Source organism: Triticum aestivum, chromosome 2B, assembly GCF_018294505.1.
Source record: "Triticum aestivum cultivar Chinese Spring chromosome 2B, IWGSC CS RefSeq v2.1, whole genome shotgun sequence".
Classification (NCBI taxonomy): domain Eukaryota; kingdom Viridiplantae; phylum Streptophyta; class Magnoliopsida; order Poales; family Poaceae; genus Triticum; species Triticum aestivum.
In genome coordinates, this window is record NC_057798.1 from 542,995,112 (window position 1) to 543,018,732 (window position 23,621).

The 23,621-nt window shown below is 45.7% G+C and overlaps 1 long non-coding RNA gene across 7 annotated transcripts; it reads left to right on the top strand.

Moving 5' to 3' along the window:
• The first annotated feature begins 1,617 nt into the window (after nucleotides 1-1,617).
• On the top strand, nucleotides 1,618-6,647 carry LOC123045930 (uncharacterized). 7 transcript variants are annotated; one of them, XR_006421758.1, is made up of 4 exons: nucleotides 1,618-2,152; nucleotides 4,514-4,630; nucleotides 4,843-6,184; nucleotides 6,273-6,647. It is a non-coding gene; the product is annotated as an uncharacterized lncRNA (long non-coding RNA). The 7 variants fall into 7 exon arrangements; XR_006421756.1 differs by having other exon boundaries at nucleotides 4,567-5,222; nucleotides 5,898-6,184; XR_006421753.1 differs by having other exon boundaries at nucleotides 4,567-5,222; nucleotides 5,904-6,184.
• Nucleotides 6,648-23,621: the final 16,974 nt, after the last annotated feature.

Genomic DNA, 23,621 nt, shown 5'->3' on the forward strand with positions numbered 1-23,621 from the left:
TGCAAAATCCGTTCTGCGTCTATCAACCAGAAGTTTTCCCGGATTAGTTGCTCATCCCATTCTCCCGTAGTTGGGTCCATGAGCTCGTTCACCTTTGTGAGAACTCGGTTCCCACGGGCTGTTAGGATTTTCTTTGATGCACTGTTTGGAATCCAACAATCATCCCATATGTTTATCTTGTTTCCGTTCCCCACTCTCCAAATACAACCATGTTTGAAAGTTTGAATTCCTGACCATATGCTCTGCCACACATAAGATGAACCCTTCTTTAACTGGCTGTTTAGTATATCTCCCGTGGGGTAATACTTGGCTCGCAAGACTCGAGCACATAGGGAATCATAGTTGTCAATTAATCTCCAACACTGTTTCGCGAGCATCGCCAAATTGAAACTCTGAATGTCCCGAAATCCCATCCCTCCTCTCTCCTTTGGGATACACATCCTCCACCACACAAACCAATGCATCTTACGCTGATCCTCCTCATCTCCCCACCAGAATCGCGACATTGCATCCGTGATTCCCTTGCATATTTTCTTTGGGAATTTGAATACACCCATCGCATAGGTTGGGATGGCTTGGGCCACCGCTTTCAGCAAAGCTTCTTTTCCCCCAAAAGATAGAGTTCTCTCCTTCCAACCATTTACCAATGCTTGAATCCTTTCAATCAAGTGTTTAAAGCAGTCCACACGGTCCACACCAATCATGGCTGGTAGGCCCAAGTATCTGTCTGAGATGGACTCAGTCATGATGTTCAGTATTTGGCATACATCAGCCTTCACTTCCACCTCTGTATTAGGACTGAAAAAATAGAACACTTAGATTCACTAACCAGTTGACCGGACGCTGCACAGTACTCATCCAAGATCGATCTCAGCGTGTTAGCATTCTGGTTATCCGCTCTCATGAGAATTAGGGAGTCATCCGCAAAAAGCAGATGGGATATAGTTGGTGAATCTCTGCATACCTGCACTCCAATTAGGTTCCCCGCCTCTTCCTCATGAGCTATTAACGCTGACAGTCCCTCAGCACACAAAAGAAAAAGATAGGAGGAGAGGAGATCCCCCTGTCTCAAGCCTCTCGTTGGCAAAAAGGGGAGTGTTTTATTGAAATTAAACCGTACCTTGTACTCAACCGTTCTCACACACATAAGATTTGCACCTAACCTTATCACCACGTCTAGTCCACTCCTCTCCCTCATCAGCTTGACGGATTGAGCTTCGGTGCCTTAAAGGCACCTACCTTTGGCTCTATGTCAGGTGGGCCAGCCACCTGTTAGGCCCACCTGTCATAGGCCCAAAGGCAGGCACCGAAGCAGCGTCCCAGCTTGACTCCCTCACTACATCCAGTCCACTGCTCTTGTCCAGGAGATACACAACAGATCAAGAGGTGCAAACGGAGCTATTATTAGCGAGATTCTTTCTTATTCAAGTTTATTTCAATGTATCTTTTCTTTCGGAGGTCGTAGGGCAAACATAGAAGCCCATAAGTTAGCCAATCACTCGTTGTCTTTAGGTCCGGGGCACCACGTTTGGTTTGGCCAACCCCATGATCTTACTTTTTTTTTAGGATCCCCATGATCTTACTTGTATCCCACAATCTGTGTCATTCGATTAATAAAGCTTGGTGATCCTAAAAAAAAAAACTACATCCAGTCCACTGCTCTCCCCCGCGTCGATCCCATCCTCCTCTCCCCCGCATCGCCGCTGGCCTCACCCCAACAGGCGCCACAAACGGCGACTTCGCCTCTCACCGCCACCCCCTCTCATCCCCTCCCGTCGTGGAAGATCGAGCGACAACCGCGGCGTGGGCGGGCGGCGCCAACACGCTGCTCTCGGCCGCGGAGCTGCTCCCGCCGGGCCACCCGGACCCGTCCGTCGCCTGCTCGCCTCCCGCGGCGTCTTCTCCGAGCACACAGCCGACGGAGGACGGAGGCCGGAGGGGGTACGCGCTTGTGCTGGCGTGGCCCCGGTTCCACAAGGCCATGCTCGACCCCGCTGGCGCCGAGCCCTTCGCATGCGCCCACTCCGGCGTCCCCGCCTACGCCTACTACGGACATGACCGGGAGGCGAACGAGGTGATGCACGACGACGAACATCTACTCAAGGACATCCTGCTCGGGGATGCTCCTCTTCGTCAGCATCTCCAGCGCGTGGTGAGCTTCCCTTGTCTCCTCCCTTTACCCTTTGTTGCAAGATTTCGTTCAGTTTTGGAGTACTGCTTGGGTACAGATTAGGAGTAGGGTACAACTTATTTGTATGAGTATGGGTACATACAGATTATGAGTAGGAGATGTAGTCGTAGGCACAGTTTTAGTTAAATTTCAGTAACTTCAGTAATCTTGCTTGAAGTACTCCGAAAATATACTGCTTGCACTGCTGATCTTGCGGACACGGGGAGAGCTCTTGTACTCAGAGCAGCTGTTGATCTGCAGCAACTCTAGAAGTAGGATTTAGGACAATCATAGTTTCAGTTGCCAATCAGGGAGTATAATTTAACATGAAATCAACCAACTATTGCTTTGAACTGGGAAATTAACCTCTGTACTGATGTTAGCTTGATTGGTTGTAACTGAAACTGAAATCCATGTTAGATGATCTGCATGTGCTACACGAGCATTTCGAATAGGAATGAAAGTCATCATAAAGTAGGACAGCTAGCTTTACACATATGCGTACACATGTGTATGCTCCACTTCGCCACCAAAAACCTTATCATACCCCTGGCTTGTTTTATTATAAAAAAGAAATAAACGAATAAAGATAATAAGCAGGTCACCACAAATCAATTCCGGTGTCATCTAATATAGCAGATCGATCAGTGGATCAGCACGCTAGATATTTAAGTGTGTGTCTAGATGAAGCTTCCCTATGTGTGTGTATCTTGCTGTAACATCTTACCTGTGTCCCTTGCCACTTCGGATAAGTGGCAAAGTCCAGTACATGCATCATGATCGGCATAGCATTTTAGTTGCTTTTGTATCAAACATATTTATTATTTAGCCATGTGCCATAATTTGTTATCAATAACAATCTTGCTGTACACACGGAATATCTATCGACGTGCAATGCATAGTGGTTCTACCCTTAGCAGCGAACAAGTGTAGTACATATAATCTAGAGACCGAATAACATTCTTGATGGCTTCAAAGCATATTAGTTCTGCCTGTAGAAGCGAACAAGTGTATTGCATATTAGTTCAAAGCACATTTTAAGGACATCAAAAATACTAAACTATTTCAGACCTATTGAGTTCATAAAATAATCTAACAAATCTCCTCTAAATTGAACATGTTGCCCTGATAAATTACCTTGATGCACAAATGGATTGTTGTGTGATTGTGGGATGTACAAGAAAAAAAATCTACATCATGGAATGAAAAAAAAGGTTATAAGGTTAATCACGGTATGGACAAACCATGTTAACCATACAATACATGAGTCACATCAAGGTGCAACCAAATCCACATGCATGAACACTACAGTACATTTGTAGAATGGGCTTCTTACATATCCTTTTATTCTATTAGCTCCTCTAGGCAGCAACATGACCGTGATTTTATTCAGCATCTTCAAATATATAAAATGAAGACAACACCTTCGAGCACCTACGCATGTAATGTAGATGGTACAAAGACAAAAATCTAGTGGCATATAAGAAGTCAGCACAAAATTGGTATGTTCCGCCCACCTATACAACCACTATAAGGGTCAAAACATTAATCAAAGTTTTAGGTGAAGATACAGAAAGCTTCAATTTGGAATTCTGAAGCAGCTAATCTTGTCGTTTGATGTACTGTAATTATCATTTCTAGGGATGGAGTTGTATGATACGAAGAAGTATATGATGCAAAACACGATCGCGATCGATCAGACATTCACTTTGGTCATATTATGTCCATGAACATATTATAACCTAATAAAACAGGAAGGAAAGTATAATATCGCAATGTTCAATATCTTTTATCATTGGTGAGTGAGGTATAACGAAAATAATCATTCTGGTGAAAGTACATGCAAGATAATAAAGAACTTCTCCTTCTCAGGAGCATGCTTACTTGTAATTACACACTTTGAATTAATCTTTCAAAATGATTAGGAAGTAGATATAGTATATACTCTATATCTCAGGGAATGTAAGAGAAGTACTTGCGTGGCAACGAAGGAAGACTTGCTAGTTTTTGTAAAACCTGTTCAACTCCGACATCACGAAGGAAACATGTCATATCTGATTTGACATCGATTAGAACTCACACACGCTTATATTGTGAAGCTAATGGGATAGAATCATAACTAACCCTGTTAAGATTGTTACACAATTAGGATTTCTAGGAGTAAGGTATTCATCAGTTTTATTTTTCCAACTTCTTCGGATGCTTTGTTTGTTTGTGGAATCTAGAAGTATGAACCTTTAATAATATAGATAATATATCTTTCATTTTGCCATTTGTCAACTCATTAGTTCTGCTATTTGCTTCAGTTGAGAACCACAAATTTATCTTTACTATTTGCTTCAGTCTGAGCCGATGCAGCAGCGGTGAAGGCTTTGCTTGTGCTTGTGTGCATGCAGGTCCAGAAGGGCATGTTCCTTGACAGTGCTGCCATGGACGTCTTGTTGGATCGGCAGGGAAGAGGTTGGAATCTGTTGCTTGTGTGTGTGTGTATGCAGTCACCTGGAATATGTTTCTTGTGTGCACGAGGTTATAAAAATGAAGAAATTGTGCATAATCCCTTCAAGCTATCATGTTTCCTAAAAACTTGACTCAATTGTTTCTGAGTTTTAGTGGCATTTAACCTGACATTTTCTCTGTATGAAGTCATCATGTGGTCATTAACAATCATGCAGATGCAACAAGTCTTGTTTAGTACAGCGTGGCATATTGTTGCATTCAAGTGTAATGTCAATCACTGTGCTCTATTGTCATTTTTGTTGTGTTCTTCCTATGCACATGGATGCATCAGCACATCATATCATATTGTGGTAAGTCACTTTTTTGTATTGAAAGCTAGTAATTGTGCACTGGTGAACATGATATTGCCTCCAATTCCGTTTTTATCATCTAAATGTCTAAATGATATGCCTTACTGGTGGCAGGTCAAGCCAGAGGTGATGCACATCCATAGAGTCATGGTCCAAACCGTACACGGCACTCACATGCCATGACCATCGTCATCTTGTCGGTCAAGCGGAAGTAGTGGCTATTGCTCCACCACAGAAGCAAATGTGTGAGGTCTTATTACCCTTGCTGTATTCTGAAACCTCCCACGTGTAATTATTAACATTTTTTTGTTAGTCCAGTGTTTGAGTTAGTAAGGTACTTCGATACGTTCAATGCTGTGCAAACATACTCTAGTGATGCTATTGGAACATATTGGGCATCTTCTCATGCATGACTGAACTGCTGTAGCTAATCATGAAATTTAGTCGGGTTTGTTTTTTGGGTACACTTTTAGGTGGATCTGAGTTTTCACCATAACAACCTGTATTTGATTCTTAAGGTTTCACTGTCAGAATTCAAAGTAGTATAAGAAACCTACAGTTATTGCCATCTTATGGAAACAACCTAACTGATTCATGTATGTGACCTAGATATCATTTTATTCTAACCAGATGGAAATTGAAAATCTTAGCCGATTGAGCATTTCGACCAACTACGATACTTGGAGGTACTATAACCTGAAGAAGTGCCTTGAACTATAATCTGAAAATGACCAATATTCCGCTGATGGTGTTGAACGATTAAATGCTTGTAAACCATCTAAAATTGTAATCTCATTTGCATTGATATCAATTTCATGATTGCTTAAACCCTCTGTAAGTACTATGTCTGAAAAGTATAGGTTATGTTTTACAAGCAATAACATCGGTAACTACAGGTTGAACCCTCTAATTTATGTCAGCTACAGGATGATCAACCAAAAGGAAACAGAGCCCCCTGATCTGTGTCGTGAAGATGAACCTGATTGACCAAAGATTCGCCTGGGCGCACCAATGAGGCGAGCTGAAAACACCTTCTACTTACTTGCAGGAAAGAAGTGTTCCTGCGCAGGGATGAATGATGAACCTGATTGGCCAAATTGATGAGTAGTACTCCCTCTGTAAACTAATATAAGAGCGTTTAGATCACTAAAATAGTAATCTAAACACTCTTATATTAGTTTACGGAGGGTGTATAAGAAACCTTCAGGTAAACCTTGACAGCCACTAACAAACTATTTGATGAACACGGCAATGATTCAAAAGAAAACAGCTGACCTGTGCCTCCCGATCTGCAGCAAACGAAGCGTTTGTGGCAGGGATCGCTGGGGAGTTTTAACCATCGCCGAGAATCAAGGCTTGCAACACCGCCCAGGGGACACGGAGAATCAAGGCTCGCCGCCCCACTGAGAAGATTTTTAACGGACACGGAGAATCAAGGCTCGCCGCCCCACTGAGGAGAAGATTTCTAACGATATGGAAAGTTTGATGCGCTGGCAGGAAAAGAATCAGGCCTCCATTAGAAAGAGTATATCCTAGATCGCCCGTGCAAGCTATTACAAGGGACTAGCAAACATGCCCGTGCGTTGCAACGGGAAAGAAAAGCGCTTGTCCCTGACCTGATAAGCACAACGTTCGTGCTTCACTATGGAGAAAACACCAGTTGTCATGAATCAAGGTTGCCTTGGTTAGGCAATTGTGTTGCGGGACACTCGATGTCAAAAACGGTGGTCAATTGACGTGTTGCGCTGACGCGTGATCAGATCGACGGGATCAAGACCACGATGGTAGCGTGATGCGTGCCACACATGTCATTGATTGTGGCGTCTCGATTCCCACGATCTCCCCTCCACTCTGCTTCCCAATCTTATCATGCTCGTCGTCATCTTCCTGATCATGACCTCAAGTAGCCCCATCTCCCGCATGACCTCAAGTAGCCCCATCTCCCGCTCCTTCCACTGGAGTTCCAGCCCTTGGCGCACCATGTCCACAAACTTGGTCCGCAGCGTACATATAGAGAGGAGGTTTTAAGAAAGGAATAGTACATGATGAAGGTTTTCGAAGCGTAAATGAATTCCACCTATGGTGAGACGGTCTAAGCTCCCTCTTTTCCTGCAGGATCCTTGGTTGGATGAGTTGGTTCGTGAGTCCTTGCAACCATGGTTGGAATCCCTCTACGCACGCTATCTTTTTTTGAGGGCCTGTAACGAAGGTACCAAACGAAACAAAAACCACATGAGACCGGTAACGAACAGACGAAACGGAATAAAAACGACGTACCAAAGCAAGACGATGACAAAAAAATGGAGAAACAATCGTCCATCCTACACGTGAAAATCATAACCAATCTTTTTTCTAACTGTATTAGAAAGACATTCGATTAAAGACTAACGTTTGGTTTGAATAGATCGGTTATACATGTTTATGTGCACATATTATTTGTAATATGGTAGAGATGAAAAAAATATTGTTTGAATTGGGCACATGGTGATGCGTGGAGAATGGTGGCCGATTGATCTTTCAGCCGCTGATGGCATGCATGGCAGCCGTGCTTGTGCTCGTCCAACGAAAGATGTGTATGCGTTGTTTTACTGCGAGCATATGCGCACATGTTTTTTGGTTGGGGCACATTCTTTTTAGCTTTAGTTTTCTTTTGCATGTTTTTAAAAAGTTTTTTAGGGTTGGTTTCTTAAGCTTTAGCTGAGGCTGATTAGATATATATCTAAGTGCGCGTCAATTAAACAACAAGCCATCATTAGTCCACTGGCTAGTTTTCTAACATTTCTAGTGGGAGCTATTGGGTTTGAGTCCTCGGGGCGCTGTACTTTTTTGCAAGTCTGATTTTTTTGGCGGAAACGAATTATTACGGACCAACGAAAAAAAGTCTGACGGACGAAACAGCCTTTGGGGTAATTTAAATTTACTAGCAAACATGCTCGTGCGTTGCAACGGGAGAAAAAAAAATCACTCATACACACACTTGATGACTCAGCAAATCCCTTGAAATCTTTCATGATGCCACGCAACAAGCAACATGCTAAGTGGTAATGTGAAAAAACATAAATGTGTGATGATTTTTGAAGTGTACTTAAGGTGTTTAGAATTCATTATACAACACAAATATCTACCTAGTTGCCGGTATATGCGTATGCATTTGATGTTGTTTCTCGGTGATGCCCAAGAAAATATTGCATTGGAATGAAAATAGCAAAGTACTCACTCCGTCCAGAAATACTTGTCATCAAAATGGATAAAAGGACATGTATCTAGACATATTTTAATTCTAGATACATCCCTTTTTATCCATTTTGATGGAAAGTATTTTCGGGAAAAAAAGTCTGACGGATGAAATAGCCTTTGGGGTAATTTAAATTTACTAGCAAACATGCTCGTGCGTTGCAACGGGAGAAAAAAAATTCACTCATACACACACTTGACGACACAGCAAATCCCTTGAAATCTTTCATGATGCCACGCAACAAGCAACATGCTAAGTGGTGATATGAAAAAACATAAATATGTGATGATTTTTGAAGTGTACTTAAGGTGTTTAGAATTCATTATACAACACAAATATCTACCTAGTTGCCGGTATATGTGTATGCATTTGATGTTGTTTCTCGGTGATGCCCAAAAAATATTGCATTAGAATGAAAATAGCAAAGTACTCCCTCCGTCCAGAAATACTTGTCATCAAAATGGATAAAAGGACATGTATCTAGACGTATTTTAATTCTAGATACATCCCTTTTTATCCATTTTGATGGAAAGTATTTTCAGACGGAGGGAGTACATTTTAGTATTCAATAATAGCATGTGCATAAGAGCATTATTTTTGTCATATATGTGTTTGCATATATAAAAATATATATGCGTTTGCAACCATAATTCAATTATTTGGTTGCAAACATATCGGATAGCTCTACCAAGAACAACCAATCTATAAGGGCATATGTAATAGGCATTTCTAAAATATCTCATCATATAAAAGAACATATTATTTAAGTTTGCACCCTAAACATATTTCTAAAAATTAATGATAAAGGCATATTAATTCTAGATACATCCCTTTTTATCCATTTTGATGGAAAGTATTTTCGGATGGAGGGAGTACATTTTAGTATTCAATGATAGCATGTGCATAAGAGCATTATTTTTGTCATATATGTGTTTGCATATATAAAAATATATGTGCGTTTGCAACCATAATTCAATTCAAGACTTAATTTGATTGCAAACATATCGGACACCTCCACCAAAAACAACCAATCTATAAGGGCATATGTAATAGGCATTTCTAAAATATCTCATCATATAAAAGAACATATTATTTAAGTTTGCACCCTAAACATATTTCTAAAAATTAATGATAAAGGCATATTTGAAATCTAAAATTAATGAAAAAGGAATATTTGAAATCTACACATTTTTCTGATGAATTTTCATATATGACATGTTAAATTTGGAGTTAGGGTTTGAAAGATATGAAAATTTCAAAAAGTATATTTCTAAAAATTAATGATAAAGGCATATTTGAAATCTAAAATTAATGAAAAAGGAATATTTGAAATCTACACATTTTTCTGATGAATTTTCATATATGACATGTTAAATTTGGAGTTAGGGTTTGAAAGATATGAAAATTTCAAAAAGTATTTGATTTTTTGGAAAAAAGGGAGATGGTGGGTATCGAACCCACAACCTCCAGCGCGATAGGTGAAGGCACAACAAGTGCGCTGCATGCATGGTTATTGCATAAGAGGGGATCTCTTCCTATTGAGCTATGTCCACCGTAGACGAAACAAAATATAAGAATCCAAACGTTTTTCCCACTTACCGGTGGCGTTGGTGGGTAATAATTTACAACTTTATGGGCAGTTTTAATGATGGACGACCAGAAACACTATTTGCTTTATTATTAGGGGAAGAGGGGAAGATTAACATATTCAAAATTTCCTAACTTATGGCCTTACCATACCTGGATTGATAGCCTTTGGGGTAATTTAAAATTTATTATCATATTCAAAATTTTCTAACTTATGGCCTTTCCATACCTGGATTGATAGCCTTTGGGTAATTTAAATTTATTACCATATAATTACCATATTCGAAATTTCCAGAGTTATAGCCTTACCATGGATTTATTACTATAAATATCATATTTAAGATTTTTGAGTTTATAGCCTTACCATACGTGAATTAGTTGTGATTGATTACCATAAATACGTTGGATATTGCTGTCTAGACAAGAAAAGAGGAAAAACGGTGGGAGGTGGGACGAAGAAAAACCAGACGAAAATAAACTATGGAGACTATTCACCAACTCAGACATTAGGAGTAGAGATATACGTACAATATATATGGCCAACATCATATATCCAGCAGTTTAGTTGTCAAAGAATTAAGGGTTTTTATCATTTATGCCACTGGTTGTGTCCATTATTCAGTTTTGCCACTAGGAATTTCAACCGCTCAAAAATGGCATCGCTTCGTTAGACACATGCTCAAAAATGCCACTGGACACCATTATTGCGACTCAAATCTCTTTTGCCATGTTATATGACATAAATACATATGGACCAACATGCCAGCTCTCCCTCTGTCTCACTACAATAAAGTGTGGGGCCTACTTGATCCCAACAACGTTCTTATTTTCCTGTAAAATTATTCGCTTATTACTCCTGACAAGCGGGGCCACACTTATCATTGTGAGATAGAGAGAATTTACGTGTGGGTCTAGGCTTTTTTTCATATAACATATTCAACGGGTTTAACGTGAAAATAACAATGTCTAATGGCATTTTTGAGCAAATATCTAACAGAACGATGGCATTATTTAGATATCTAATTGCATTTCTGAGCAAGCATCTCACGGATCAACGACATTTTTGAGTAGCTGTAACTTCTAATGGCAAAACTGAGTAATGAAACACAACTAGTGGCATAAATAATAAAAAAAACCAAGAATTAAATAGGTATGCTAATTTATTTAACAGAATTTAGCACCCCATCTAAGCATGTACTAGTTTTTCTAATAGTAATATATGCATAATTTGGCGACGAACGCTCTCTATATGTGCCACCTTTTTTATTTAATTTCATCTTGTTAGTTTTGCTCCATGGCGCAATCCATCGGTACTACTACTCTACAAAAGTATATATTTAAAAGGCTAGAGGGCTGGGCAGTCTCGCTTGGTCGGTTTCACGAGAGGTGAGAGCATTTGTGATTTGACGGCTCATTACTACTGGAAGTCAAGGCCTTGTGATTTGACTGCTCGTATAAATGTTGCCGACGAACTGAGGAGGAGCAAAGAACCGTGCGGTATACTCAAGTTTTCCAGTGGAGTACTAGTACGATAGAGGAGCACGAAACACAGCAGCCAGTGCGATATGGCGATAAAAATTGATCTAATTTTCTAGTCATCGATCCCACGGCGCCGCTCATCGTTAGCATTGTTCTATTCATGCCTCGCAGAGAACGTGACACGTGCGGCGAAACACCCGAAGCAAAAGAAGAAACACAAGTCTGGGGCGCTGCTCTCTACTACATGAAGGGTTGCTGGCTGCGGAGTCGTAACTGCTTCTTCATCGCCTCCACGACCTCCATCTCCTCACACATCTCCTTCGCCATCTTCTTCATTCTGTCCATGACACATGATTTCTCAATGCGAGCCTTCATCATCTCTTCCACGGCCGCATTACGTACCTTGACAGCAGCCGGGTGCTCGATGCGGAGCTTCGCCAACTCTTCCTTCTGTTCCATGACGAGGGCGTGCAACATATTCACCGAGGAACTACTCTTCTAATGCAGCTTCTTCCAGCCGGCATTCTCCTCCTTCAGTAGGTCGAGCTCGTGGCGGAGCTTCGCATTGTCCTCTAAAGTTACAGGATTTCGCCGTTCACCTTCTTCTCCGAGGCAATGCTCTTCTTCAGCAGCATCACCAAGCCGGCGGTCAACTCCCCCTACTCATTGACCTCGGCGGGCATGTCGTCGAGGCTCTCCTTCAGCAGCTCCACCAAGCCGTCAATGAACTCCTTCTGCTTATTGAGCTGATCGGGCATGCCGTCGAGGGATAACAACTCCAGCGCCGCTAGCTCGGCATGTTCGCCTCCGCGGCTAGGGCGCTCCCGGGAGCCCTCGCCTGCCCGTGAGAGATCTTTCAAGGTCTCTACGAGGCGGCGAGCCCTCTTTTTTTCCGGCGGCCTTGGTCGCCACTGCCTTCTTACGAGTAGTACTCGACCTAGAGCTCTGCACACCGGGCATGGCAAGGACGAACGAAGGACTTATGAGAAGGAAGGTAGAGTAATTTTCGATTAGGTATTCCCCTTTTTATAACCTAAGTACTAGCACTAGTACTAAAACCTGCATAGTGGGAACACGTTCAGGTTTGGTACGTACTAGGTGTGAGCAGGTTTGCACTTAATTATAGCAATGGTAGTACTACTTTGGAATGTGATGGGAACAAGGTAAAGATTAATTGATGGTTTTGGTTTCGAGGTCCCAAACAGCTCCTGATGAGTTTAGTGGAACATAAATTTCAAGTACTCCATCCATCTGAGTTTACAAGGCTTGCACGTGTATCTAGGTTGTCAATTTAACTTATATAAAATAAGTTGTTTAACATAAAAATTATATCATTAAAAAATAGAATATTTGAATTTTCTAATGATATTTTTTTTGTAATGTATGCCTCTTATTAAGTTGGTCAAATTAATGACCTACGTACACATGCAAGACTTGTAAACTGAGATAGAGGGAGTACTACACTGCTCAAATGCAGTCGCACAAGTCAGTGATGTAACTGGTCGTACATGTCTGACCAAGCCGATGCATGTCCCTTCGGTGAGACACGGGTCCGACCGACCGTCTGTTGGTGCGACCGACCGTAAGTATTACGCGATGGAGACTTCTGGTTGTGGCTTCGGGTGATTGTTACGACCAAGCATTCAAAAACTAGTGATAAATCAATTATGTACCATCTTTTTTCAAACGACCAAGTATTTTCACAGGAATACAATACATATAGATGGAGTGATTGTCAAGGTTGCAAACCGACATGGCGTTGCAAGTTCACAACAACAGCAACCGAGTAGGTCACTGCATTGCTGGCGGGGAAGGAGGGCAGCTCACCTCGCCTATGATGCATGCCCAGCGGCGCCGCCACAGCTGGTCCCAGGATTTGGCTTCTCCTACCGCCCATTTGAACAGTTGGACCAGCTGCTCATGCCATTGTGCAGGCATGCGCGTTCTTTCCTCCGCAGTCGACTCCGTGAATATGATCTCTGCCATTAAGCCCAGCTCGAAATCAATGCGACGCTGCTAGATGCTAACATCCCTCAGCATCTCTCCCCTGAGATCGACTTGCGCCTCCGCCTTGTGCTTCGCCAGGCACAACTCCTTCGAACTTATCTCCAATCGATGCGACGCTTCCTTGATCCGATTTGCCCTTGCTTCCCACCACCTGAAACACAGCCCTGGCATGTCTTCCGGTGCCACCGATCTGTGATTCCAGAGAAATGGATCCCCTCTGAAACACATGTGGGTTTCGCTCAAAGGCGGCAGTGCTGCGGTCCATAGCGAGAGGGCAGCCCGCGGGATCCTGAGATCTAAGGGATTATCCATGGCGGGATCCTCCATGGCAGGATCCGGTGGGCGAGGTGAGGAGGCGAGCGTAGGCGCTGGAAAGCCCTACGAGGCTAAGATAAAGATAGTACTGCTCCACTTCGTCCATATTTAAATACAAAGGCCATTAACAGTAACCCAGGCAAAAATTGATCATCCTGCCTGCGTCCTGGTTTATTGGCCCCCTTCTTATTTTCTGCCAATTTTTGACCAAAAAATTAACTAACAAAATGTTAATGCATGTCACCAAAAATTATATCATTGGAATCACATTTGAAAGTAGTTTTCAATGACATTAATTTTTATGACATGCATAAATATTGTGTTACTTAAAACTATGATAAAAAATTGGCACAAAATACGAAGGAGACCAATGGAAGTAGCAACCCATGATTTAACTACTCGCATGCACGAAGTGGAGTAGTAATGTCTTTTCAACTACTTCCTCCCTCACGTCCACTCTAATTTGCATGCACCGTATTAATTGGCCATCAATGAAGTGAATAACTTTACACGCGTCAAATTATCACATGGGGTGGATCTTCGCACAAAAATGCGTCCCACCGTGTACCCGCGTGTGCGTGCGAGGGAATGAGTGTGTGCGTGATCAGCACTAAGACTCCATGGGTGTTAGAATCATTACTGTGTAATCTAGATTATTGACTCTAGTGCAAGTGGGAGACTGAAGGAAATATGTCCTAGAGGCAATAATAAAGTTGTTATTTATATTTCCTTATATCATGATAAATGTTTATTATCCATTCTAGAATTGTATTAACTGGAAACTTAGTACATGTGTGAATACATAAACAAACAGAGTGTCACTAGTATGCCTCTACTTGACTAGCTCGTTGAATCAAAGATGGTTAAGTTTCCTAGCCGTAGACATGAGTTGTCATCGATTAACGGGATTACATCATTAGAGAATGATGTGATTGACTTGACCCATCCATTAGCTTAGCACGATGATCGTTTAGTTTGTTGCTATTGCTTTCTTCATGACTTATACATGTTCCTATGACTATGAGATTATGCAACTCCCGAATACCAGAGGAACACTTTGTGTGCTATCAAATGTCACAACGTAACTGGGTGATTACAAAGATGCCCTACGGGTGTCTTCGATGGTGTTTCTTGAGTTGGCATAGATCAAGATTATGATTTGTCACTCCGATTGTCGGAGAGTTATCTCTGGGCCCTCTCGGTAATGCACATCACTATAAGCCTTGCAAGCATTATGACTAATGAGTTAGTTGTGTGATGATGCATTATGGAACAAGTAAAGAGACTTGCCGGTAACGAGATTGAACTAGGTATTGAGATACCGACAATCAAATCTTGGGCAAGTAACATACCGATGACAAAGGGAACAATGTATGTTGTTATGCGGTTTGACCGATAAAGATCTTCTAGAATATGTAGGAACCAATATGAGCATCCAGGTTCCGCTATTGGTTATTGACCGGAGACGAGTCTCGGTCATGTCTACATAGTTCTCGAACCTGTAGGGTCCGCATGCTTAACGTTCGATGACAATCGGTATTATGAGTTTATGTGTTTCGATGTACCGAAGGTAGTTTGGAGTCCAGGATGTGATCACGGACTTGACGAGGAGTCTCGAAATGGTTGAAACATAAAGATTGATATATTGGACCATGTTATTCGAACATCGGAAGTGTTCCGGGAGGTTTCGGATAAAACCAGAGTGCCGGAGGGTTACCGGAACCCCCTCGGAAAGTTATTGGGCCCTTAGTGGGCTTTAGGGGATAGAAAGGGCAGCGGCCTGGAGGTGGCGCCCCCCAAGGGAGTCTGAATTGGACTAGGGGAGGGGGGCACGACCCCTCTTTCCCTCTCCCTCCCCCTCTCCTTCCTTCCCCCTCCTAGTAGGACTAGAAAAGGAGGAATCCTACTCCTACTAGGAGGAGGATTCCTCCCCCCTTGGCGTGCTCCTAGGGCCAGCCGACCTCCTCCTCCCCTCCTTTATATACGGGGGAGGGGGCACCCCATAGACACACAAGTTGATTGTTTTAGCAGTGTGCGGTGCCCCCCTCCACAAATTTCCACCTCGGTCATAACGCTTCCGCTTTTGGTCTACGAGGGTACGTGGACAACACTCTCCCCTCTCGTTGCTATGCATCACCTAGAGGGATCTTGCGTGTGCGTAGGAATTTTCTTGAAATTACTGCATTCCCCAACAGTGGCATCCGAGCCAGGTCTATGCGTAGATGTTATTTGCACGAATAGAACACAAAGAGTTGTGGGCGATAATAGTCATACTGTTGGGGAACGTAGTAATTTCAAAAAAATTCCTACGCACACGCAAGATCATGGTGATGGTATAGCAACGAGAGGGGAGAGTGTTGTCTACGTATCCTCGTAGACCGTTAAGCGGAAGCGTTATAACAACGCAGTTGATGTAGTCGTACGTCTTCACGATCCGACCGATCCAAGGACTGAACATACGGCACCTCCATGTTCAGCACACGTTCAGCTCGATGATGTCCCCCGGGCTTCAATCCAGCAAAGCGTCGGGGACGAGTTCCGTCAGCACGGCGGCGTGGTGACGATGATGATGTTCTACCGGCGCAGGGCTTCGCCTAAACTCCGCGACGATATGACCGAGGTGGAATATGGTGGAGGGGGCACCGCACACGGCTAAGGAACGATCCGTAGATCAACTTGTGTGTCTATGGGGTGCCCCCTGCCCCCGTATATAAAGGAGTGGAGGAGGGGAGGGCCGGCCCTCTCTATGGCGCGCTCTAGGGGAGTCCTACTTCCACCGGGAGTAGGATTCCCCCTTTCCTAGTCCAACTAGGAGTCCTTCCAAGTAGTAGGAGTAGGAGACAAGGAAGGGGAAGAGAGAAGGGAAGGAAGGAGGGGGTGCGGCCCCTCCCCCTAGTCCAATTCGGACTAGGCCATGGGGGGGGGGGGCGCGGCCTGCCCTAGGCAGCCCCTCTCTCTTTCCCGTATGGCCCAATAAGGCCAAATACTTCTCCCCGGCGAATTCCCGTAACTCTCCGGTACTCCGAAAAATATATCGATCTTTATGTCTCGACCATTTCGAGACTCCTCGTCATGTCCCTGATCTCATCCGAGACTCCGAACTCCTTCGGTACATCAAAACTCATAAACTCATAATATAACTGTCATCGAAACCTTAAGCGTGCGGACCCTACGGGTTCGAGAACTATGTAGACATGACTGTCGGTGTCAAAACCGGCGGATCTCGGGTAGGGGGTCCCGAACTGTGCGTCTAGGCGGATGGTAACAGGAGACAAGGGACACGATGTTTTTACCCAGGTTCGGGCCCTCTCGATGGAGGTAAAACCCTACTCTTGCTTGATTGATATTGATGATATGGGTAGTACAAGAGTGGATCTACCACGAGATCAAGGAGGCTAAACCCTAGAAGCTAGCCTATGGTATGATTGTTGTAATGGTTGTTCGTCCTACGGACTAAAACCCTCTGGTTTATATAGACACCGGAGAGGGCTAGGGTTACACAGAGTCGGTTACAATGGTAGGAGATCTACATATCCGTATCGCCAAGCTTGCCTTCCACGCCAAGGAAAGTCCCATCCGGACACGGGACGGAGTCTTTAATCTTGTATCTTCATAGTCTTGGAGTCCGGCCGATGATGATAGTCCGGCTATCCGGACACCCTCTAGTCCAGGATTCCCTCAGTAGCCCCCGAACCAGGCTTCAATGACGACAAGTCCAGCGCATATAGTCTTCGGCGTTGCAAGGCGGGTTCTCCTCCAAATTCCATGTGCTTGCCGAATAGTGTCCGACTCCCTTACAAATGTTGCGCTCCTTGGCTTCCACGCCCAATAATGGCCCTCTTCCACGCGTCGCACGAATGCGAAAAGCCAGGGTATCTTTTATGTTTTACCCCCTAGCTGCGTAAATAATTTGCCTATAAGAGAGATAAGAATCCAGATCTAAATCACACCATCCTCCTTCCGCGAGTACTTATCGGAGCGCTTCTGACCTAAAACCCATTCCATCATGGACCGTCGACGCGGCTCCTCCTCTCGCGCTCCCAGGCCTCCGCCAGGAGATTGGAGGAGATGTCCAGTTCCGCATAACGAGCTGGTGAAGCTTCAAGCGGAGGGATATCTTCCTCCGGCCTTTATGGTCCCGGTTCGAGCTGGGCTAGCCACCTACAAAGGTGGGAAGCAAGCGAGGCCACCCCTAGCCCCTCTAAAGGAGAGCGGGTGTGTTTCATCCCCTATCTAATAAGGGGGCTTGGATTTCCCGTACATCCGTTCCTTCGCGGGCTTCTGGAGTTCTATGGACTCCAGCTCCATCACCTCACGCCCGCCTCTATTCTGCACATCGCGGGTTTCGTAGCTCTTTGCGAGCTATTCCTGGGCATCGAGCCCCATTTTGTGCTGTGGAAGAGGCTATTCTGCCTCGTACCCCGTTCTCATGAGGGATCAATATATCAAGTGGGCGGCGCCGAAATATGGCGCATCGCCAGGACCGGATATCCACCCGGAACCCCAAAGAAGGCGTCCGAAGACTGGCCTTCGGAATGGTTCTATGTAGAAGACGCCCCACTGCCGGACCCAGTTCGGATCGGCCTCCCGGAGTTCAGCAGGGCTCCTCTGAAGAAACGCCTAAGTTGGCGCCCGCGGAGCCCTCAACTGGAGGAAGACAAGGGCGTCCATTATTTGATGGGCCGGATAAGGTTGCTGGCCCATTCCGGATTGACCATGATCGGAGTCATGGCCACGTGCATAATGCGGGGGGTGCAGCCGCTGCAATACAGGGGCCACCCCATGTGGGATTTCAACGGGGAAAATGATGCCACCCGTCATGGCTGCAAAGGGCCAGAATCGGCCGAAGATCTGGTGAAGATTCTGTCCGGCCTGTACAAGGGGGAGAAGGAGGACTTCCTCCAGACGAGCCCATTGAATGGGTTCTCCATGAATAACCCTCGGCGCTGGGTTAGCGGACATTTTATTTACCCGACCCATGCCTTCAAAGTTTAAGTACCTTACTTTACGATTTCGACGCAGGAGCTGCGTCGGGATGTGGAGGGCATACATAGTCTGGCTCCACAACCCGAGGATCCAGGAAGATCCCTTGATCCGACCTCCGAAGAGGATCCGGACATAAAGGTGGAGCTAATCGACGGGGTGTTCCACCAACTCAGCATGGACAATGCTCTAGTCGCCATTACGGCTGACTACCCCGGCTTGTTACCGGCTTCCCAGGTACTTATGACCGAAGTCCTGACACCATTATTTCATCCTTGCGCATTCCTGACCACTATATACAACGGTGTCTTGTAGGAGGTGCCTTCAAGGCGGGAAGCCGAACCCGCGGCGACTGACCAACAAGGGTCAGTCCGACCCCACAGGCGGAAGAGGAGTGCGGTGCGAATCGAAACGTCACCGCAACGGTATAGCTCGCGACCGTTATTTAGGAAAAGATTCCTAGGGGGTGTATTAATGCTCATGACTTTTTTAGGAGAAAGTGCGCTCGCCGGACTGTGCCCGGCGAGGTTGCCGCCCAAGCCTCCGCCAGCCAGGCTCCACCACCTGGTCCAGAGGGGGAGGCAAGCGCAAGGCGCGAGCCGGATACTCCTCCAACGGAGGATGCCGACAGGCTGTCCGCCACCAGGTCTGAGGTGGAGAGCGCCATGAACCATAGGCATCGCCGGACAGTTTTTCGTGGCGCGTGTCTCTCCCCTGAGGCGTTGAATGCCTTTAACGCGGGAGACGCGCACCTCCGTGCTGCTCAAGATGGTTTGACCAGAGCCACGGAGCAGTATGTAAAAGACATACGGGTGAGGGATTATAATAGCGGTATATGCCAGTAGCCCCCGAGACTTAAAGTAGTTAAAATAACTGATTTAAGGATCTTTTAATGTGCAGGATCTTACAGAGAAGAATACCCAATTGTCCCAGGAGCTACAAGAGTGCAAGGCCCAACTTGAGGCCGCACTCGCTGCCGCAGGAGGAGACATAGAGGCCCCTCCTGGTAACACATTATTTCAAAAAGATAAGCGGTGTGCGGCGTGCGTGTAAGTCTGACAATGATATTGCAGATGTTGCCGGACTGGATCCGGACAAGCAACACCTACTGCGCTAGCTGAAGGCCGGCGAGAGGGTGCTTATGAAGGTACAACAGGAGAGGAACAAACTCCAGGATGCCCACACCCAGCTTGGGGAAGAGCTGAAAGGTGTTCGGGCCGAGCTGTCTGGCTCCGTGAAGGAGAATCAGCGGCTTCGTCGCGGCATCTATGGTAAGTGCTTGAGCGAATTCTTTTGAAAAGTAGAGTTCGGTGAGGAAGCCTATTGATAGAAATATGTCTTGTAGGTGCGCTCACAGGTCGCCCTGCGGAGGAAATGCCCGTTTCGACGGGTGACCAACTTCCCGAGCTGGTGCAACTGCTCGAACGTGTTCGGCAGGCGATGAGTGGCGTCGTCCAGGCCCTATGGCCATCCGTCTCCCTACCCGAGGGCCTTGGAGAGCTTGCGGAGAAGCTTCAGGGAGCACGGCAGCGCTTCCGCTTATGGAAGATATCGGCCTGCTGTCAAGGTGCCAGGGAGGCCTGGGCCATGGTGAAGACGCGGTACAAGAAGGCGGATCCAAACCACATGGCCGAGGTCAGACCTGTGGGGCCCGATGGGAAGGAGATCCCTGTGAGCTTAGTGTACGGCCAAGTAGAGTTGGCCGCTAAGTATTCCCAACGGGACTGTAAATTAGATAGCCTGTTAGACGGGATTGAGGAGGAGTACAGTCAGTCAATTTGACGATGTATTTAAAATGACATGTAAAATGCCTTCTAGCCGGATTGTAGATCGTTTGTCTTTGCCGACCTTTCCGCTTCGACCTCGGGACCCTAGAGTCCGGAGTGTGTCCGAATACCTTCTCGGTTATGACAAAACCGGGGCATGCATGGAGACCAGGCGTAGGGGTCATTAGTGCTTTATCAGACAAGTGCCCAACTAGTTATGTTATATTACATGGTTAGTAAGAAACATCTTCCAGGGAGAATAGTTCCGTTAAGGGTTCCTTTCCCTGGGAGGCATGCCCTAAAGTGCATGTCCGGACTGCGAAAAAGCAGGAAAACATCTGGGGGCAGATAAATAAATGTTAAAAAATCATCTTTCAAGTCACCGACCGAATATTCTCTTAAGAACGCTAGCTTTCGGCTTCACCCAGTCTGAGGTACACATCCGGCTGACCCGGCAGTAACAATCGCAGAGGTGCTCCCTTTACCTCCTAGCCGAACAATCGGGAACGTAGGGGTAAGCATAGGAGCCAGGCAACCCAGCTTGGCCAAAACTTAAGTCATATCGATGCATATAATGGTGAATAAAAGGTACATGTGGAAGTTTGACACATGTGCTGGGCATGAAGCCCTTATAAGTAAGCTTCTGTTAGAGAAGCCCCCAGGTATAATGAGTGCGGGTAGCACATCAGGTGTGTGCGAACAATGCGCAAATAGGCCCTCAAGGGCTTTTATGAAAAAGGTAGGAGAAGGGAGAGAAACAAAAGACAGTTGAATTGTGAAAATGTGGAGGAAGGAGACGAACTCTTAGTCCGGCGCTAGGCGTAGAATCTTCGGAGGCGGGCTGCGTTCCATGGGTTCGGCTCTAGTCGGTTATCCGATGCATTCCGCAGACGGTATGCTCTGCCGGTCAGGACTTGGTCGATGATGAAGGGACCTTCCCATTTGGGCTTGAGTTTGTCCTTTTTCTTGTCCGGCAGGCGTAGAACTAGTTCGCCAACATTGTAAGTTTTAGCCCGTACTTCTCTGCTTTGATATCTTTGAGCCTGCTGCTGATAGAATGCGGAACCTTACAATGCGTCCAAGCTGTCCTGCCGATCCAGCTCGGCTTCTCTTTCTTCGTACATGTGCACTCGAGGTGAGTCATGAATTATGTCGCAGGGGAAAACTGCCTCTGCGCCGTATACCATAAAGAATGGTGTGAATCCGGTAGTACGGTTTGACGTGGTCTGCAGCCCCCAGAGTACGGAGTCGAGCTCCTCTACCCAGTGTGTATTGGATTCCGTAAGGGGCCGCACTAGCCTAGGTTTGATGCCGCTCATTATTAGACCATTTGCTCGTTCCACCTGACCGTTGGTTTGAGGGTGGTAAACTGAAGCGTAGTCGAGCTTAATGCCCATATTTTTGCACCAGAGTTTGACCTCATTGGCCGTGAAGTTCGTGCCGTTATCGGTAATGATGCTGTGGGGGACGCCGTAACGGTGTACTACCCCGGATATGAAGTCTATCACTCGTCCGGACTCTGCCGTTTTAACTGGCTTAGCCTCTATCCACTTGGTGAATATATCCACCATGACCAGTAGGTACTTTTGCTTGTGGGTTCCCCCTTTAAGGGGTCCAACCATGTCAAGCCCCCAGACCGCGAACGGCCAGGTAATGGGTATAGTTTTGAGGGCGGTGGGTGGCATATGGCTCTGATTAGCAAAGAGCTGACAACCAACGCATCTTTGGACTAAGTCCTGAGCATCTGCCCGGGCCGTTGGCCAATAAAATCCTGTATGGAATGCCTTGCCTACAAGGGCCCGGGCTGCGGCGTGGTGTTCGCCTAGTCCGGCATGAATTTCAGCCAGAAGGTTTCGCCCTTCCTCTTCAGAGATGCACCTTTGAAGGACTCCGGTTGTGCTTTTCTTATAAAGTTCTCCCTCGTGGACCTTGTAGGGTTTAGATCGCCGAACTATGCAGCGGGCCTCATTTTGGTCTTCGGGAAGTTCCTGCCTAATTAAGTAGGCTAGGAATGGCTCTATCCACGGGGCGATTACTACCATTATTTCGTGGGCTGAAGGTGTTATTTCGTTGGCTGAGCCACCGATTATGTCAGATTGTTCTGTGTTGGGTGGTGCGGCTGCTTCCGAGTTGTTATTCCCGGACTCCTCTTCCCATAGTACGGATGGCTTAAAGAGCCGTTCCAGGAAGATGTTTGGAGGGACGGCGTCGCGTTTCATGCTGATGCGTGCCAATACGTCGGCTACTTGGTTATTATCCCGTGCTACGTGGTGGAATTCGAGTCCTTCAAACCGAGCTGACATTTTTAGGACAACGTTACGATAGGCTGCCATTTTCGGATCCTTGGCGTCAAAGTCTCCATTTACTTGGGATATTGCAAGGTTTGAATCCCCACGCACCTCTAGGCGTTGAATGCCCATGGAGATTGCCATCCGGAGGCCATGTAGGAGGGCCTCGTATTCGGCTGCATTGTTGGAGTCCGTGTACATTATCTGAAGTATGTATTGGAGTGTGTCCCCGGTTGGGGATGTCAATACGACGCCAGCCCCCAAGCCGGCCAACATTTTGGAGCCGTCGAAATGCATAATCCAATTGGAGTATGCGCCGTACTCTTTAGGGAGTTCGGCTTCAGTCCATTCAGCGACGAAGTCAGCCAAGACTTGCGACTTTATAGCTCGCCGAGGTTTGTAAGTTATATCGAATGGTAAGAGCTCGATGGCCCATTTTGCAATCCTGCCCGTCGCGTCGCGGTTGTTTATAATGTCGTTGAGGGGCACTTCGGAGGCCACTGTTATCGAACACTCTTGAAAGTAGTGTCGGAGCTTCCGGGATGCCATGAACACCACGTACGCTATCTTTTGATAGTGCGGGTAACGGGACTTGCAAGGAGTTAAGACAGTGGATACGTAGTACACTGGTTTTTGAAGAGGGAATTTATGCCCTTCTGTTTCTCGTTCGATGACGAGCACCGCGCTTACAACTTGATGTGTTGCCGCGATATATAACAACATTTGTTCGCCCAGGTTAGGCGCAGCCAGGACCGGATTTGTTGCCAATATGGCTTTTATTTCTTCGAGTCCGGCAGTGGCAGCATCCGTCCACTCGAAGTGTTCGGTGCGCTTGAGGAGGCGATAGAGGGGCAATGCCTTTTCTCCCAAACAGGAGATGAAGCGGCTTAGAGCCGCCACACATCCGGTCAATTTTTGTATTTGTTTGTGGTCTTTTGGAATATCCAGCTGTGACAGAGCTCAGATCTTGGCTGGGTTTGCTTC